Source organism: Odontesthes bonariensis, chromosome 11 (genome assembly GCF_027942865.1).
Source record: "Odontesthes bonariensis isolate fOdoBon6 chromosome 11, fOdoBon6.hap1, whole genome shotgun sequence".
Lineage (NCBI taxonomy): Eukaryota > Metazoa > Chordata > Actinopteri > Atheriniformes > Atherinopsidae > Odontesthes > Odontesthes bonariensis.
The window spans coordinates 32,786,734-32,803,330 of record NC_134516.1 but is presented as its reverse complement, the minus strand read 5'-3'; the positions used below and the strand labels follow the sequence as shown (position 1 = coordinate 32,803,330).

The 16,597-nt window shown below is 42.4% G+C and overlaps 1 long non-coding RNA gene across 1 annotated transcript; it reads left to right on the top strand.

Annotated features, from left to right (window-relative positions):
- Positions 1-357: 357 nt before the first annotated feature.
- On the top strand, positions 358-1,759 carry LOC142391439 (uncharacterized). Its single transcript, XR_012770565.1, has 3 exons — positions 358-495; positions 1,196-1,232; positions 1,741-1,759. It is a non-coding gene; the product is annotated as an uncharacterized LOC142391439 (long non-coding RNA).
- Positions 1,760-16,597: the final 14,838 nt, after the last annotated feature.

Here is a 16,597-nt window from a genome sequence, read left to right as displayed (position 1 = left end):
TTTGTGAATTTCGCCAGCCATCTTCTTTCGGTTGAGCTAATCTAACGCGACGCTGAAGCTAGCAAGCTCCACGCTTCAAGGGAAACACGGAGGGGAGGGGCTGTGTGTGTGTGTGTGTGTGTGTGTGTGTGTGTGTGTGTGTGTGGGCTATGCGAGAGAGACGGAGGGAGAGCAGGGAAAGGAAATGCAGCTTAACGAATATGAGTATTTTTTTTAAATAGCGTTAAAAAAATAATAATAACGAAACGCAATATGTGGCGGCCGGTGTTGAATCTGTGGCGCACCGCCACAAATTAGTCTATGTGTGGGAAACACTGTAGTAAATCTATTTAAATTCCTGAATGTAAATGATCAGAGAGACAGACACAGCTGATAATGAGCAGTATTCTCCCTCTGTGTTCAGTGGTTCAGGTAGATTCAGTGTTTCCACTCGGATAACTAACAGATTGTGTCTTTCCTCAGACTGAGAGAGAACATTGATCCTTGCTTTGGCTGGTAAGTACAGAGTTATTGTAAAGTTAAGCAGGCTGTAGATCACCACAGCTGACTGAGTTAATATGTTCTGTATTTAAAGAAAATTGAACTCTGATCAGATTAACTTTATTTGGGATGCATCAGTTTGTGAGTGAATTTCCTCCTGAACACAGAAATATTCTGTCCACACTTACTGAAGCTTTTAGGAAACATCTTCACTTTGTTGGTAGATTTTCTGACACCACTGTTGTATTCAGATACTGTCACCTGGAAATACTGAATGAATGTGTGGACTGGTGATGATTATACTGTGTGCATTAATGTATGTTTTACTGACAGTTTTAGTCCTTCCATTCAGACTGAAATATCTCAAGTGTTTCCAGTTAAAGCGAGTCTCCCATGTCAGCAGAAAGTAATTCCTTATTTCTGTAAAATCCCCATTTTACTGTCCTGTTCCTGTGGGCAGTGTCACTCAGTGGGTCCACATGATGAGAGGAACTCTATTACAGCTATAGTTGGGTTCTGCTCCTTATTTGGGCGAGGGTAATTCTCCTTGGATATCTGGCGGTGAAAAAGTTGTGAAAAGCCCACAACAGCAGCAGCTCCATGTCCCAGTGACACACAGTCAAAGTTGCAGTGTCATTACCTGGTGTTTTATTTAGCTGCTGTGTCCTCAGCTGGAGGAATTTAACTGACTACTCTCTTTTCCTCCTTTCTTTAGACTAACTGAACTCTGACCCCTGCTCCTGCTCTGACTGGTGAGGACCAACATTTACTCCCTTGATGGTTGTGTTCCTGCTACCTGCTCTGTGTCATATGAAGTGGAGCTTCCTGTCAGGGCCCAGCAGACCTTTTCCCTCTCAAACTGCATGAATGAAGTGAAACAGTGATCATTAGTCAGAGAACACATTTATTGGTCATGCATACACACACACATGCACATGCACAGGGTCACACACTCAGAGAGACAGATGCCAACCTGGAGCGGTGGGCAGCCAATCACAGGGCCCACAGCTGATGTGTTACTGCTCTGTTTTCCATCTGATCCCCAAAGCTTTCGATAGTTTCCATGTTTCTGATCATGGACACATTCAGCCACTCTGAACTGATCATCAACCAACAACATTTAACTACTTCCTGTCCACAAAAGTCTGGCCCAAAGCTCATCCTGTAGAGAGGAGAGCAGAAGCAATCAGCTGTGAGATCAGATGGTGTGTGTGTTTAGAGTCTTCTGATCTGATACTAACACAGTGTTTCTCTTCTCAGACCCAGAGACCACCGGACCAGAACTCCTGCTTAGCTGGTGAGCAGATTTCCAGTCAGTGAGCTTCAGTCCATCCCATCACTGAGAGCAGGAGTGTTTCACATGTTCACCACAGAGTTTCTGTGGAGTTCACACATGAGTCTAAATGTAGTAAAAACAGACTGACTGAAGTCATGTTAGAGCCCTGTGAGCTGAGCTGTTCTGCCTGTAAAGTGGATCAGAACAGGTCCCAGCAGCAGAAAGCTGACAGTGTTAGTGGAACATCACTAAAGGCAGAAATCAGTGTGTACTGATGTCATTCTGACATCAATCTGCTGCAGCTCCATCCTGGTTCATTCATCTATTCAATAAGTCCATCATCACATCAGTGAGCAGCTGCTTCCCCGCTCCCTCTCAGACTATCTTCAGGGACTGAAAACATGAATCAGCAGAATAACAACCCAGGACTGGAGCTCTCATATGTCCTGTTGAGTCTTTTTGAGCTGTACTGTCAATCATATTACGCTCTGTGATCAACCAAGAACATTTTTAAAGGTCCAAAGTCCTCATTAAACAATAAACACCCATCAGGTGTTTCCTGTGGAGAACATCTGGATTGTTCTGCTGGTGTGTCAGCATCCAGTTGGACTGTAATGTGAGCAGAACATGTTGTGTACTGATCTGCTTCATGTTGAACAAGTCAGTGGCTCTGCCATTCTTCTAACCAAGTCCATGTTTCATGCTACCAGCTGTTTCCACACACATCTGGAAACTTCTATAAATGTTTTGGACTAATAAGTTTTTATTAAAAAAAAAAAAAGATAATAATCAGGTCATTTGAAGACATGAATCGCTGCACAGTTTAAGAAGCATTTCCACACATTTCACCTGTTTTTATCTTTGCTTCATCAAACTGTGTCTAACTGTTATCTCTTTGTGTCTCCCAGGTGTCCTGCTGTCCACACCATCTCCTTCTCCTCTATCACATTGGCTGCTCTATCTCTCCTGTCCCATCTCCAAGCTCTATCTCATTACCGGAGTTCTATCTTGTATCCATCTGTCCCCGCTCTATCTATTCCTGGAATTCTCAATCTGTTGAGAACTATGGGTTTTGATGACTGGCTTTGATGACTGGTTTTGATGACTGGATTTGATGACTGGCTTTGAGAACTAAGGTTGATTGGAACCTTGCTGTTTTTGGATCTGAGACTCTACTCTCACCGCTCTGTCTTTCCTGTCTACCTCTCTCATACATAGGCTGATAAACTTTGAAATTGGAGAAAAATTGGCACATTTTCATTGACATTTGGCTAAAGTTTGAAATATTGTCATACAAACTTGATTCTTAAAGATAAATCTTGATCTTGACAGATTTCTAGATAAATCTAAGACCAAACAGTAACTTGTTTTGGAAAAACTATTTTGATACTAATTGATAATTATTGGCAAATTTTTGAGAGATCAATCAAGAGATTATTGATCTTTGAATCTATAAATTCCAATTTGAAAACAGTGCTTCCATAAATTGAACAGTTAAGTTTTGTTATTGATATAAAGAAACACATTTGATAAATTGAAAGAAAAGCACTGCATCTGTTCCTGTGCTGCTGGACTCGCTGCAGGTTAGTTCATAAGTGTTGGAATAAAACACATCTGTAAGGAGGACTGGAGTGTCTGTGCCGTCTGCTCTGACCTGACCAGAAGTGGAATCCAGCTACCAGAAGCATCTGTCATCCCGCTGCTGCTGCTGCTGAGCTCCTGATCTGCATCACAACACTTCATATAGAAGAGATTTGAATTCAGCTTGGTCTCAGTAAACTGTCTGTGATTCAGAAGCTAAGAATAGTGAGAGTCTGTTGACAGATTGTGGCTGATTGAACTATTGATTATATCTTTAAAATTGTCCATTCTGTAGCGCACATTATTTTGAGGTGCATATACTGAAAACATTTTCATAGTTGATCTTTTCTGCTACATCTAAGTGTTACAACAGTAGTTTTTGCTAAATATTAGTTGTTCTAATTTGGAAGAAAATACCCAAGGACCACTGAGCGTTATTCTAACCTGACATTTTAAAATCCGAAAGAACTGAGACTTTTATTTGGATACTTTCTTTTTCTATCAGAAAAGTACCGTAACTGAAGTTTTGGTCTGTTGGAATCTTCAGATATAACTTTTAACTTCTCTGTGTCATAATAAACTTCTGTTTTTTCCATTTGACAAGAATTTTTCTGCTGTCAATCTTTTTCTAGATAGATAGCGTGTCAATCTGCTAACTGAAACCAGCATTGATAAATTGCACAGAGCTACATTTGAAATATTACAACCGAGTAGAAGCCCTGTGTGTTGGTGACATCAGTACAGACAAAGTAAGTTTGAGGTTCTGAAGCACAGCAACAATGCCGAGGAAGGGTATTCGTTCTCGGGCTCAGAAGCTGAGGTGGCAGAAGGACAAAGAATCTCCGAGTGAACAAGCTGAAGGTATGGGCTCTCAGAGCAGCAACCTGGTGTCACACGAGCTTTCTTATGCTGAGGTTGTACAGAGAGGACGTCCCAGTGATGGTATGTGTGTTGGAGAGTCTTCTGCTGGACAGCAGGTAGACAGCAGAGGTCAGAGTGCAGTTTCTGATGGGAACACCGGCATGAATGCTTTCCAGCAGGTAAAGCAGAGTGTACCTCAGGCATCTTATGCTGACATGGTGAAGAGAGGACGTGATGCAGCTGGAGCGTCTCAGCAGCACAGTGTGATTGTGGAACCTCAGCCGTCAGTGACACATGTCTGTGCCTCACGCAGTCAGGCCTCATTAAAATATGGCAAATACAGGAACAGTCAGTGTGTGGCCAACAGTTTGGTGTTTCTGTCCTTTCTTCATGAACATGAAAGAATTAGCAGAGCAGATCTGGACCTAGTCCTGGATAAAGGTGATGCTGTGTACAGACAGGCCAGAGAAAGGTTTCCTAACAGTGTCCATTTGGCATCGGATGAACTTCCAGATGAAGTTAGTGCACGCAGGTCAAAGTATCAGGTGGACCTGACTCAGCTGTCTGTGTATGGAACATTTGGAGGTGGAGAGAGGCTTCTCAGCCTTGAGCACGGACTGAGCTTTTTGTCATCAGATGTACAGTACGGGCTGCTGATCATGGCAGGGTTATGTGTCGCAGTTTTCAGATGCAGATCTGGTCTGTACGGATACTTTGACCCACACTCCAGGAACAAAAATGGACTGCCAATGTCCTCCAGGCGGTTGAGCTTTGGTACTGCTGTGATGCTGAAATTCCCACATCTGACTGACATGATTGACAGGATCAAGTTGTGCTACACAATGTTTGACATCCAGTCATCTTGTATGTATGAACTCAAGCCTCTGTCATTTCACTGTGTGAACACATCCAACCAGAGAAACGCTGTTTCAGACACAGACTGCAGACACACAGCTGTTGATGCACCTCCCCTGTTACAGGAAGCTGTCAATGAATCCCAAACAGCCACTGACCAGTCTCAGAACATTTCACCATCAACTGACACAAATGTTGAAGTGACAACGTTCCCATCACAGAATGAGCCAAACGTATCTGCCTCAGTGTTGCCCACTGTCCTTAATGATCTCTGTTGCAATGTTTTGCAGGAATTATCCACTGATATCACTTCTCCAGCATCTGGGAGACAACAACAGAACACAGTTCCTTGTGCCCAAATTGAACATGAACCATGTGGTGAAATCATTTGCCCTCCAAATGATGCTTCTCACAGTGGATCAAATATCTGTCACACTGATCCTCCAGATCATGTTTTGAAGGAAATCTCATGTAAACTGTCCAAACTTTGTAAAAAGGATAGGAAAAAAATGAAAAGGAGAATGATGGCAAGAAATACACCTCAGCAGAGAAAAGTGAATAAAAAAATGAGAGAAAGGGAAATGTATGCGTCTAATGAAATGCAGAGAGAAAAGAAAAGATCCCGCATCAGAATGTCATATCAAAAGAATGCAGAATTCAGAGAGAAAAAAAAATCATACATCAGGAGATCTTACAGAGAAAAAGAAGGATTCAGAGAGAAACAGAATGCATATATCAGGAGGTCTTACAGAGAAAACGAAGGATACAGAGAGAAAAAAAAGTCATACATCAGGAGATCTTATAGAGAAAAAGAAGGCTTTTCACAAAGACAAAAGATGTACATAATAAACCGTTACAGACAGAGTGAAACCTTTCGACAGAGGCAGAGAAGTTATGTTACTCAACGTTATGCAAATGACAGAGTATTCAGAATCAGACACAGACAAGTGATGAAAAAACTCATGAGAAACAGATACAGGAACAGTCATTCATTCAGGATGATGCATAACATCAGATGTGCTGCGAGCATAAAGAGAAAATACAGACGAATGAACAGAAACACTCGGAGTGAAACAGAGACCAGAGAAACACAGAGTCTGCAACATGAGACAGTTGATAACAGATTGATCAATGAAGCCATAGCTGTGTTCAAATCTAATATTAAGGCTGGTCCCACTTATGTCTGCACTGTGTGCCATAAGGCCTCGTTTCCCAACCAGGTACAAACCTGCACAAGGTCAAAGTATGACAAAAATCCTCACGTGGTTTCCCAATGTCTGACAGGAAAGTATGTTCACGTTTGTGATGAAGGCTGCAGAAATGAAGCCTGCACAGTTCCTGATGAGAGAAGGAAAGAGTGGATTTGTCACACCTGCCACGCTCATCTGAAAAAAGGACGCATGCCCAACCTCGCAGCAGCTAATAAACTGGAGTTGTCTGAAATTCCCAGCGAATTGTCAGATCTGAATATTCTGGAAAGACATTTGATCGCTAAATGTATACCGTTTGCAAAGATCATTCCTCTTCCAAGAGGCAGACAAAGACTGATCAGGGGAAATGTTGTGTGTGTGCCATCTGAGGTCCAGGAAACAGTCAATGCATTACCCAGGCTGAGGAGCGAGTCTCAGGTGATGAGGGTGAAACTGAAAAGACGTTTGTCTTACAGAGGGCATCAGCTGTTTCAGACAGTAACCTGGTCTAAACTAGTGTCTGCATTAATGAAGCTGAAGCAGGTTCATCCAGAGTATCAGGACGTTACCATCAGAGATGAAGCCCAACTCTGTGACCCAACGCTTCCTGATGATGATGATGATGATGAGGATGATGTTAGCATGGGGGAGCAGGACTATGATGAAGCAGATCTGATGGAAATTGACATGTGTGAGAGAAATGCACTGTGTGAGGCAGAAAATGATCAGGACGGTGAATGTGAACAACCACAGCAGCAGAGAGATGATGGAGACGAAGGTGATCTGCCAAATGGAGGGTTTGCTTTAGAATCATGCCTTCAGCCTCTTGACATATCAGAAGAGATCCTCTGTTACAGTGATAGCACTTACTGTGTGGCTCCTGCACAAAGAAACAGTCCAGTTAGCTTCTTCAGGACTCCACATTTGGAATCAATGTCATTCCCTGTACAATTTCCCACGGGTGAGAACACACTGGACCAAATGAGACTCATTAAAGTCAGTCCAAGTGGATATTTCAAGTCACGGCTTTTTAATGTGGATGACCGTTTTGCCAGAGACCCAAACTACTTGTTCTTTGCACAGTTTGTGATAGAGATACACATCGCTAATAACAGCATGACGATACAGCTGAGAAAAGGGAAAACTAGGACCAGAGATGGACGCAGTATAACCTCAGGCATGTTACGAGACAAACGAGAGGTTGAGAGACTGGTGAGAAATAAAGATGCAGTCAGATTCATGCAGCCACTCAGAGGGACTCCAGTATACTGGGAGAGAACCACTAAAGATCTGTTTGCCATGATCAGACAGTTGGGAACTCCCACGTTCTTCTGCACATTTTCAGCAGCTGAATTCAGATGGCCTGAAGTGATTGAAGCAATAAAGAGACAGCAGGGTGAAGAGGTTGATTTTGAATCTCTGGACTGGACTGCAAAGTGTGAGATTCTGCGCTCCAACCCCGTCACCTGCATGCGTTTGTTTGATAAGCGTGTTGAGGCCCTGTTCAGAGATCTGCTGCTCTCAGATGCTCAGCCACTGGGGAAAGTGATCGACTTTTTCTACAGAGTTGAGTTTCAGCACAGAGGAAGCCCACATATTCATGCAATGCTTTGGGTTGATGGAGCACCTGAACTGGATGTTTGTGATGATCAGACTGTGTGTGATTTTGTAGACAGATACATCTCAGCACAACTACCTGACCCAGAAACACAACCTGAACTATTCAAGAAAGTCTCTGAAGTTCAGAAGCACAGTAAGAACCACACGAGGAGTTGCTTCAAGAGTGTGAACTCTGGTTGTCGGTTTGGTTTTCCAAAGCCGCCCTGCACAAACACAATGATCACAAGACCTGCTGAGGATGAGAACACTGGAACTGCAAAGAGCAAACTCAGACCTCTGCTGCAGCTGCTGAATGAACCTGAAGCGGCTTCCTTGAGTCTAGAGCAGGTCCTCTCTCGATGCAACTTGACACTGGCCGAGTATGAAAGGTACCTTCAGAGTCTGAACAGAAAGACCGCAATCTACCTGAAGCGTGATCCCAAGGACTGCTGGATAAACGGGTACAACCCACATCTGCTTGAAGCCTGGGACAGTAACATCGATGTGTCCTTCATTCTGAATGCTTACTCGTGTATACAGTATCTGACTAAATACATCACAAAGAAGGAAAGTGGTCTGTCAGAGTACCTGAAAACTGTCATGGAGAATTCCAACATGGACAGAGTTAACGAGTGTGATGAGATGAGAGCTGTCATGCAGGCTTACTCCAAAAAGAGAGAGATCAGTGCTCAGGAGTGTGTGACTCGTGCGTGTGGAATAAAGATGAAGAAGTGCTCACGCAGTGTTGTGTTCATTCCCACTGATGACAACCCAGTCAAAATGAGTCGCCCCATGTCATTCTTGGAGGACACCCCGTCAGAGTCTTGTAATGTCTGGATGACGAGTTTGAGTGACAAATACAAAGCCAGACCCGAGACCCCAGAGTATGAGGAGATGTGCTCGGCTGATTTTGCTGCTACCTGCAGGTTTGTCAGTGCAGACCACTCAAAGCGGGATGGTGTTTCACCACTTCTGAATGAGCTGGGATTTGTCCAAAGGCGGAAAAATAATAAGCCCTCTGTCATCAGATATTATCAATGTTCCAAGGAGAAACACCCCGAGCAGTTTTATGCCAGATTACTGAGACTGTACCTTCCTCACCGATCCGAGTATGAAATACGAAGTGCCGATCTTCCAACCTACGAGTCTTTTTACAACTCTGGCTGGGTCCAGCTGCCAGGCTCACACCGTCCTGAGAGCGTGAAAAGCATTATAAAAACAAACAGAGACAAATATGAGAAAAACACTGAGGAGATTGAGAATGCACTTGTAGAGTTTGAGGAGAGCAGAGACCATGTGATGGATGAATGGTGTAATCTGGCTCCTGAATCTGAAGTTGTGAGGTTGCCCTGTGATGATGATCTGCAGCAGAGAGAGCCAGACGATGAACAGGAAAATGTGCCCGACTATTGTCCTCAGTCTGCTGCTGTGACAGAAATGAGAGCCATCAGAGAACCCCCCGCTGTGGATCCAGCTGTGCTGCGGCAGATGTATCAGAACCTGAACCAGAAGCAGGCCTGTGTGTTCCATGCTATCAGAGACTGGTGCATTAAACTTGTGTGTGGCCTAAATCCAGAGCAGTTTTTCTTTTATGTCAACGGTGGTGCAGGAACAGGAAAGTCCCACCTGATAAAATGCATTTACTCAGAGGCATCTAAGATACTGAGCAAACTGCAGCTATATTCAGAGGAGTTTGACATATCAAACCCAACTGTTTTACTGTCTTCTTTCACTGGAACTGCAGCTTTCAACATCTGTGGCACAACACTGCACTCTCTGCTGAAGCTTCCACGCAGTCTGAAAGCACCAATCCAAGGACTCGGTAACCAACTGGATGAACTCAGATCTGAACTTTTTAATGCTCAAATCCTCATTATCGATGAGATCTCCATGGTTTCAAAGCCTCTTTTTGCTTATGTGGACGCACGACTGAAACAGATCAAAGGCAATCAGAGAGCGTTTGGTGGAATGTCAGTTTTAGCTGTTGGGGATTTCTATCAGCTGCCGCCTGTGCGCCAGTCTAAACCTCTGTGTGTACACGACCCAGCAGATATTGACCTGTGGCAGGAACATTTTCAGATGATCACTCTGACTGAGATCATGAGACAGAAGGATGATGTTGCCTTTGCAGACGTGCTGAACAGGATTCGGGTGAAACCAAAGGCAGACGAGCTGTCTCAGGCTGACAGAGATTTGTTGTCACAGGCCATCACTGAACCAGCTCTTTGTCCCACTGAGGTTCTGCACATTTTCCCCACCAATAAGTTGGTTGATGAACACAACTCAGCAACACTGGCTTTGTTCCATTCCAACATTATCACGATCGACGCAGATGACTTCCAGAAAGATCCCCGAACAGGCAGAATGGCCCGTAAAGACACGCCATGTAAGGGAGGCCGAAATGAGTTAGCCGACACTCTGAAAGTTGCTGAAGGTGCTCGTGTCATGCTCACCAGAAACTTTGATATTCAGAACGGTCTGGTTAATGGTGCTTTTGCCACACTGATGTGCATAGTGACTTCTGAGGATGATCAACACATCACTAAGCTGGGCCTGAGGATGGATAATCAGACAGGTGTAGCCAGAATCCAGAGTGGAGCTCCAGAATCTGCCAATCTGGTTTACATCGAGAGAGCAGAGGAGAAGCTGAAACAGAACGGAGTGGTACGTAGACAGTTTCCTGTGAGGCTGGCGTTCTCCTGCACTGTCCATAAAACCCAGGGCCTCACAACACATGCAGCTGTGGTGTCCCTGCAGAAAGTCTTTGAAGCAGGTATGGCTTATGTAGCTCTCAGCAGGGTGACGTCTCTCAGTGGGCTGTATTTACTGGATTTGGATGAGAAGAAAATATACGCCAATACTGAAGTGACCGCAGCGCTCCAGACCATGAGACAAGCCGATGTGGATCACATGATGCCTCTTCTTCAGGTGAGAGAAACAGTAAACAGGCCCGACACTCTGACCCTTGTTCACCACAACACAGAGGGACTGCCATCTCACATCGGTGACATCAGGAGACATCATGAGCTGTGCCTGGCAGATGTCCTGTGTCTGACAGAAACTCACCTGCAGGGCTCCTTTGTCGCAGACAGTCTGCATCTGGACGGCTACAACATGTTCAAGCGCAACAGACACACGTCCTACACTCAGTATCCTCAGATGGCCAGCAGAGCAGGTGGCGGGGTTGCTGTCTATGTGAGAAACCACATTCAGGTGCGTGAGAGACAGTATTTGCATAATGTGACTGATCTGGAGTTTGTGGCTTTGAAGGTTGAGGCTCCAGTCTGTGCAGTGATTGCAGCTGTGTACAGACCTCCTGACTACAGTCTGAGACCGTTCCTGGAGAACCTGGGAAGCCTTTTGGATGCACTAGAGGTATTGGACTGTCACCCTGTTATTGTGTGTGGAGACTTCAATGAGAATCAGCTACTCAGGTCAACAAAGCCAATTCTAGATCTGTTTCAGTCTAAGGGATATGTTCAGCTGATCACCTCTGCCACCACAGACAAGAACACACTGCTTGACCTTATTTTCATTTCCCAGCCACAGCGATGTCTCCACTCAGGTGTCATGAGAACCTATTACAGCTATCACAACCCAGTGTTCTGTGTCCTGTCCACCAGGGAACCATGAAGTGGTCGGTGAGTCTTCAAGTTCAAGGTTTGGTTTGTGCCTGTTACACTATTTCTGTATGGTAAGATTTGGTATGGTCACTAACGGTATGGTTAAGAATGTCACGGTAAGATGTACTATGGTAGGTTTCAATGTGGTAAGATTTGGTATTGTCACAAACGGTGTGTTTAATAATGTCACGGTAAGATGTACTATGGTAGGTTTCAATGTGGTAAGATTTGGTATTGTCACAAACGGTATGGTTAATAATGTCACGGTAAGATGTACTATGGTAGGTTTCAATGTGGTAAGATTTGGTATTGTCACTAACGGTATGTTTAATAATGTCACGGTAAGATGTAATATGGTAGGTTTCAATGTGGTAAGATTTGGTATTGTCACAAACGGTATGTTTAATAATGTCACGGTAAGATGTACTATGGTAGGTTTCAATGTGGTAAGATTTGGTATTGTCACAAACGGTATGGTTAATAATGTCACGGTAAGATGTACTATGGTAGGTTTCAATGTGGTAAGATTTGGTATTGTCACTAACGGTATGTTTAATAATGTCACGGTAAGATGTACTATGGTAGGTTTCAATGTGGTAAGATTTGGTATTGTCACAAACGGTATGTTTAATAATGTCACGGTAAGATGTACTATGGTAGGTTTCAATGTGGTAAGATTTGGTATTGTCACAAACGGTATGGTTAATAATGTCACGGTAAGATGTACTATGGTAGGTTTCAATGTGGTAAGATTTGGTATGGTCACAAACGGTATGGTTAATAATGTCACGGTAAGATGTACTATGGTAGGTTTCAATGTGGTAAGATTTGGTATGGTCACAAACGGTATGTTTAATAATGTCACGGTAAGATGTACTATGGTAGGTTTCAATGTGGTAAGATTTGGTATTGTCACAAACGGTATGTTTAATAATGTCACGGTAAGATGTACTATGGTAGGTTTCAATGTGGTAAGATTTGGTATTGTCACAAACGGTATGTTTAATAATGTCACGGTAAGATGTACTATGGTAGGTTTCAATGTGGTAAGATTTGGTATGGTCACTAACGGTATGTTTAATAATGTCACGGTAAGATGTACTATGGTAGGTTTCAATGTGGTAAGATTTGGTATTGTCACAAACGGTATGGTTAATAATGTCATGGTAAGATGTAATATGGTAGGTTTCAATGTGGTAAGATTTGGTATTATGGGTCATAATTATTTATAAAGACAAGGATTTTCTAGGTATTGAACACGTTGTGGCCTGTGCATTTATCTGGGTGGGTTGGGTCAGGATTGATAAATGCACAGGCCACAACTGAGCAGCTCTATAAAAGCTGCTACATTTACCAGAACATAGACGCAACATCAGAAAGCATGAGCTACACCTAGAACTCGTGCTTTCTGATGTACCAATAACACATACCAGCTGATACCCCACTGGGGTGGGGGGAAAGGTGGGTTGGGGGTGGGGTGGGCGGTTAAAGAATTGTAACTCTACTACACCTAAAACTGTTTAGATGTTTAGATCTGTTTCCTCGAGACAGGAGACATGTTCTCCTGTATCCTGCATGACAACATCCTCCAGCACAACAACACACACTTCTACATCATCCTGATGAACTGTCAGCCTAAACCAGAGCCATCACAGAGAAATGTGCACCCTGCCATCCCAGTCTTTCTGCAAAGCAGAGGAGAAAATGGCCCCTGTTAACCCTCACCTGACCACCTGGCTGACCCTGAGAAAGAAAACCCACCATGCTGCCTCAGACCACCAGCAACAGGGAGCTGCTGCTTCATACAGAGACATGTCTTCCTCCTGCCAGTGACCAGGGTTCTTCTCAGCTGACAGAAGGTAGAGTGGAGATCTTCTCTTTGGAAAGACAAACGTTCACTTCATTCCTCTGAGTATGCTGTGTTTATTCACCTGTTGATATCATTCTTATGAATCCATTGTTTCATATTACAGATCCCAGTATCTAATTCACAGTTCCATTGTTTTTCTGTAGGCCTTCCTCTCCTGTGAATCCTTCATAGCTGAGACCCTCACAGCTGAGACCCTCACAGCTGAGACCCAGCTGAGCAGAAAGTTACCATCAACACCTCTGAAACATCCACATGTTAAAGCTCACTGACAGGAGATGCTTTGTGCTCCGCAGCACTGTTCCAGGTATATACTTATCATGCATCATGTGACCTTTCTACTTGTCATTTTAAAGACTAAAGTTCATGACAATATATTTGTGAACTGTTGTGTCCTCAGGATCAGTTCCACCTTCATGCCTACATGTCATCACCTTCCTCTCCAGTAGAGACAAACTGCTGTTGACTTTGGTTGTGGTCAGATGTGTGTCCCCCGTCATCACGGGCCTCCTCACCATGAAGGAGAAAATCATGCAAGTATTTTGATTGTGTTGATGACAGTAACACACTGAAACACTAACTTTAATCAAAGCAGTATTAGAAATGTTTTACTAAATAAAAGCTGTAACAATGACACGTTTTGTGCTAACTACATTAATGAGCGCTTCACTGTGTTATTTAGCTGTGCAGATGGTTTGCATGGACAGAGAGGAGGTCCCACTGTGTCAGCTGAAGCTGCAGCAGGTCCTCAGTGCAGCAGCAGGCCTTCATAATGAGCCTCACAGGTAAAAATACTCCTGTTTCCTCTGGAAGGACTGCACCCATCTCTCCAGTGTTGCAGCGGACACTGAGCAGGTACATGGAAGCAGCAGCTCAGCAGCCAGTGAAAATGAAAAAGGTCACATGGTGACAACACTTTCCATCTTCACATTGACTCTGTGCTCCTCTGACTCTTTAGTTTGCACCATCAGCCTCAACAAACAGCAACCACATCAAACTGAACTGTGGACAAAATGGAGGACTCTGAGTAACACCGCTCATTTTATCCTGTCCATCTGTGGAAATGTGAATGTTCCTTTCATGTTTCAGAACAATGCATCAGTGTTTTTCTCCATCATGTTTCCTCATGTCTGTCACTGTTCAGCAGAAACTTTGACTACTTCAGATGTAACGTGCAAATGTGCTCATGAGCACCAGAGAACTGATTTAGTCGTACTCATAGCAGGAATAAGACAGGACTCCCACACAGGCTGTGCTGAGTCATTATGGAGAGCATTCCTGATATGTAGGAATGTGTAATACTTGGTCACCTGATTAGATTGTTGATCATGAACTCTCCACCATATTCTAAACACTTAAAACACCTGTCAAATTGAAAATGGATGAAAACATGGACTGTTGGAGTGTGACACGTGACTGTGTGAATCCTGTCTTAGTGTGGGGTATCAGCTGCTATGTTGCTATCAGAAAGGCTTCCCACATCGTGCAGTTACACCAGGCTGATATAAATATATGTATAGATAATATAAATGTAAAGACCTTAGTCATGTGTACAGACTTGAAAACTTAACCTCTTGGTGTTCACAGATGTTTTCAGAATGGCCACCAGGTCACACAGGCCACATGTAATGATGTGAGGGTTCCTGTGTTTGACATTTTACACAAAGGTGACAATAACATGATTAATTAACAGCTTGAATATGACTTTTAGTCAACGTGACATGGAGTTGGACACATGAACAAGTGTGAACATTAGCTTTGGACTGAGCACCATGTGAAAAGCCTTTAGAGATACGACTGAACAAAACTGTGGCTCATTGAAATTGTTGTATCTTTACAGTGTTATTTGAATACTGATAAACATAAATTTATCATTTTCCACACATTTACCATGTGAGTTATGGTAAAGACACAGTTTTTACCATAACTCACGTATTATCTGCCTTGTTTTATTCATTAAGGAAGAAAGACTGTGTTATTCAAACTGTGTTATTTGGACACAACAGTTCCCATAAAACTACTAAAAAAGTAATAATGTAAATTACACAGGATGTCTGAACAACAGGTTTGGTGTGTTAGTGACTTACTTTGTTCAGCCCTGCCTTTCAATATGATCACAGAAACCAATACTGGGAATTTAGTTTTTGTATTAATTTATTTGTGTTATTTGTTTTTTCTTATTTAATCTATCCAAAAGTTTAGAGTAGTTTAAAGAAATATTCTAGGATCATTCTTTCATACAACTACTTACAATCCAAAAAATAACTTTTTATTTGATATATTTAAGTTTGTCTTTTTATATTTTCCACATGAAGAAGATCAATCCATTACTTTGATTGTTGGATACCAAACTTTAACAAATGACAGAGCTTATCCCCTCAACCCAAAAACTTCAGTTGTTATTGAAACTTACATGTTGTCTCATTCACCATTTTATTTTCATGGATATTTTCTATTTATAATGTCTGTTAAAGCAGAGCATGTTTAGTTCATGTTTCAGAACAGGGGATTAGTCTTCTTTTGTTCTCCATCATGTTTTCCTGGATTTGATTGTTGAAACAATGAAGTAGTTAAACTAAAAAACTGACTTTTTCAGTTATCACATATAAATGTACACATGAAGTAAGTGAATAGGGTGGATTTAGTAGTAACTATAGCAGGAATAAGACAGGACTCACATTCATATTGTGCTGACTCATGGAGAGCATTCCTGACATTTGGGAATGCTCTCCATGAAGTCCACCTGATCAACTTTCCACCATGTGGAAACCAATAATAGCAGAACAGTTGATAGAAAATTATATTTGGCCATTCTAAAGACCCAAAAAATTGCAAATAGATGAAATGACAAACTTTTGAAATGAACACACAATTGAGTAAATCCTGTCTTAGGGTGGGGTATCAGCTGGTATTTTGGTTTTGGGAAATATTTTTTGTTACAATAGATATTCATATTAGTAGTTTAAGTTTTCTTTTCTGTAAAAATATTAACATAAGATATTTGTCCAACAATATTACTGTTTGAACAAAAAATCACTTTGAATTTTCTTCGGGATTGATAAATTATCTATCTATCTATCTATCTACTGATAATGGACATTATTTGCAATCCATAATACTTAGAAATGACAACATGATTTTGTAATTTAAGTGTTCTTGAGGTTTTGTAATTATGTACATATTAACATATCAATGAACAAATCTGTTGTATTCTATTAAAATTTTTGTTATGCATTGAAAAACAATTACTGTGTCGCCTTCATAA